This window comes from Helianthus annuus, chromosome 7, assembly GCF_002127325.2.
Source record: "Helianthus annuus cultivar XRQ/B chromosome 7, HanXRQr2.0-SUNRISE, whole genome shotgun sequence".
Classification (NCBI taxonomy): Eukaryota; Viridiplantae; Streptophyta; class Magnoliopsida; order Asterales; family Asteraceae; genus Helianthus; species Helianthus annuus.
This window is the reverse complement of record NC_035439.2, coordinates 114341262-114345034: the sequence shown is the minus strand read 5'-3', so window position 1 is coordinate 114345034 and position 3773 is coordinate 114341262. Positions and strand designations below refer to the sequence as shown.

At 41.2% G+C, this 3773-nt stretch overlaps 1 long non-coding RNA gene across 1 annotated transcript; it reads right to left on the bottom strand.

Moving 5' to 3' along the window:
• Positions 1-1954: 1954 nt before the first annotated feature.
• On the bottom strand, positions 1955-3293 carry LOC118480395. The gene is made up of 2 exons (XR_004862388.1): positions 2485-3293; positions 1955-2410 (listed from the first exon to the last, which is right to left on the bottom strand). It is a non-coding gene; the product is annotated as an uncharacterized LOC118480395 (long non-coding RNA).
• Positions 3294-3773: the final 480 nt, after the last annotated feature.

The following is a 3773-nucleotide window of genomic DNA, read 5'->3' as shown; positions in this document are numbered from 1 at the left end:
AAGTTCCCGTTGATAAAGTACAAGAATGTGAGGCAATCCAGAACCCGACGCCTGTTTTTGACGACAGAGTCTGGACCTTACACACCGATGGTGCTTCCAATGACGACGGAGCAGGAGCAGGTCTCCGATTAGTCAGCCCGGATAATCACGAACTCACATATGCTATCCGCTTAGATTTCCAAAGTACCAACAATGAAGCAGAATACGAAGCATTTTTAGCAGGTCTTCGTCTAGCACTCAAGATGGGGGCAAAAAACCTTGAAGCCAACGTCGACTCAAAACTAGTAGCTGAACAAGTTAACGGTCGTTATGACGCAAAGGGCGAAGCTATGGCGTTGTACCTTGAAAAGCACGGATGTTAATCAATCAATTTCAGACATTCAAAGTCAATCACATAAACAGAAGCGAGAACAAACATGCTGACGCGCTAAGCAAGTTATGTCACACCCCGAAATTTATCAGAGCATTGGCGTGACTGGACTGGTATCTTCATTGCACAGCGGAAGCAAACAATCTAAGTCTTTTAGAAAATGAACGCCACTAAGTACTCGACTCTTCATGGTTCTCCTATTCCAACCGTGCCTTGTCTTAGAAATGCAACCTGAGAAAGAAACATGCGAAAAAGTCAACATAAAGTTGAGCGAGTTCATAGTTTGTTTGCAAAAGATTTGAAATAAATCTTTTTGAATTACCAGTTTTTGTGGTATTGTTGAATGTTTAAATACTTGAGTGTTTAAAATACTTGAATGAAAACATGGTATGTAACTTGTAGAATGTATGAATGTTTGAATGTAACTTGTAAAACGTATCTGTAACTGAGTACTATGAATGTTTGAGATCGCCAGTGGTTTGCAAGGCCACTAACATGTGTCACGACATACGAAGCCACCAAACCTAGGCATTTTTGTCACCTTGACTGAGACACAGAAGCACTCATTGGTAGAAGTAGGCCAAGAGTGGGGTTGCCTGAAACCCATTAGATCTAACCTTTTGTTACGCGGTCTGAATGTATACGTTGATTAATGGTGCTTATGGTACCCTATTCGAGACATGGTCTGGAATGTTTCACTTGAATGTTTTTGTACCCATCATAACATATGCAAACAATATTCAATTTGTGACATGTATTTCACCCCCGAAGTGTAAAACAAAAACAGTTAAAGAAAAGGGGGAGCATGAACTCACCTGAATATTCCTGTGCAAAGCTAGCTAATTTACGACTTCTTGATGTCGTTTCCAAGGCTCGACTTGCTAGCGTGCATTCTAAAGTATTCCTAACACGGAATATCTAATAAGTTTCGAATAATGTGGTAACTAATCTACGTGTTACCGAGCTCTACCGAATCGTTGATCGAACGATTTGACGGTAAATAGTTAACTTAATGAAAATGACTAAGTTAAATTGCCGCGAGAAGTCGTTTGAGTATGTAGGAATATTCGTATGAAAGTATTGTATAATAAGCTTGTATTATAAATATATTGCATCTTGTATATTTTGCCAAAATATATGTATATGCCGTTTCGGCGTTCGTAATAAATATAAAAGTTATATTTATTTTATGAAAACTTCATCGAGTCGTTGCATGTTTAAAATAAATATATACTATATTTATTTTTATAAAAGCGAATCCATCTTGTTTGATATTTGGAATAAATATAAAAACTTTATATTTATTTTTACAAAATGAAATCATGTCATTTGATATTCGAAATAACATATAACTATATTTAAGCTTATATAAGAATCATCGCTTTTGTAACGTATCGTCAAAAGATATTATATGTTCGTATTCGTTTTTCCAAAAATTCAATAGTTTATAAAAAAAAACGCGTTGTATATTCCGGATTTTCTCGAAAAACGGGCAGAGTTTCCTCTGTTTTTGGACGCCCCCGACAACCCCAGTTGTCGTTATTATATCAAAATTCAACAATCCAACACATAATATATACGAAATTTATCAAAATGCCAAATATGAATAATCAACTCACTAAATGCAGATTCGTTAGTCGGTTCGAGCTCGTTTGTCACGTTAGATAAAAATTATAAAAATAACATAACGAAACTACGGCTTTAACTATTACCCAAAACTCTCGTGTCGATTGCTGAAAGGGTTGACTGGGTTGACCAAGTCAACTGAGTTGACTTGCTTTGACTGCGTTAACTGAGTTGACTCGGGTTTGACCGAGTCGACCCGGGCCGAATCGCAAGACTTGATCTGCGAGCCCCATATGCGAATCTGAACCGAAACCAAAATCATATACTGTTGCGAACCGGCTGACCCGAACACTGAGTTGACTCGGTTTGACCGAGTCAAACCGAACCGAGCCGTTTGACTGAGCTGCTGACCCGTTTTGAACCGTGCCGCGAGACCCGAACAAGACTCGAACCACTTCGGATCTGAATCAAGACCTGAGATGACAAAAGGAATCCGGACTAGACTCGAAACTGAGCACAATCTTAGTCAAAATTGAACCGAAACTTACTTGAACAACCCGAAACCGGTGAACTTTGCCGGATAAACACAATGTCCGGCGGTCAAAGGCACCGACCGCCGGTTCTTTCATTCTTCTCAGCTCTCTCTCTCTCTTTCATCTGCTGCCTATCGACACCATCCACTGCCACCTGTTGTGGGTCCCGCGTCCACCTCCGCCGCTGAACAAAACCACGCCGCCACCGTCGCCGCCGTGAGGATCCACCGCCACCGCCGCTCTCTCTTTCCTCCGAGTCTCTCTCTCTCCTCCCTGATAGCAGCCGCCGCACCACCACCGGCTCGTTGATGCCGTGCCGCCACCACCATCAGCCGATAATCAGCACAGGGGGGGGGGGTACGATCGGTGAAAAGGGAGTGGTGTTGCAGGTGAAAGTCGCCGGAGAGAGGGGAGTCGCCGGCTCCATCGATTTACCGGTGGTCAGACGTCGACGAGGGAGAGAGGGACCGAAAGGTGTGTGTGTGGTTTGGGTGAGAAATTGATTTCTCTGTGTTTGTTTAGGTAATAGTGAGAGGGAGAGGGTATTTTATGTGTGTGTGTCATGAGTTCTTTATGTTTACTGAAAAAGAATCGAGAGGGAGGTGGGTAGTGAGGGTTGGTTGTGTGAAGTTTTAAGTGTGTGAAGACACACTGTGAATGGTTTGCACAATTGAGGGGATATGGATCCCTATTTATAAACTTGAATATGGTTTTTGTTTAGTGGTTAATATCACTATTTTCCATCAATCTATTATCCTTAAGTTCTTATGCTCCATACTTTAGAGACCAAAAATCTCTTAGAGATTTTGTAAAGATTTTCAGAGATTTGGTGAGATTTTGCAAATCTTTTGTAGAGATTTGGCAATATTTTGTACAGATCTTATAAGATCTAATATATTTGGTGTAGGTTTAGGCTTATGGTTTTTGGGCTTGGGCACAGGGCCCACAAGTCCATCTAATGCGTAAGTGGCCCGTAATTCTTACGAAGCCTGATATCGTGACCCGAACTTCATAAGCATAAAATATTCGTGTAACCTCCATATTTGTTGGTGTCGTCAGTATTTCGTACGGTTTCAGTCTGTTGTCATTTGTTGTTTTGCAGATTCCACGCGAATCCTCATACGCGTACAGTATAGCTGAACAAACGTTTCTGGGCACTCCAAGGGCCTGGTTAAGTTAATTAGTGTGGTAAACACTATTCATTATCGTGTTAATCGCCAGTTAATCACGTAATTAAGGGCGTAAATTACCGGTTGTCACAAGTTAGCTGCTACCAGCTTTAAACACTTAGCAAAGGAAGTGCG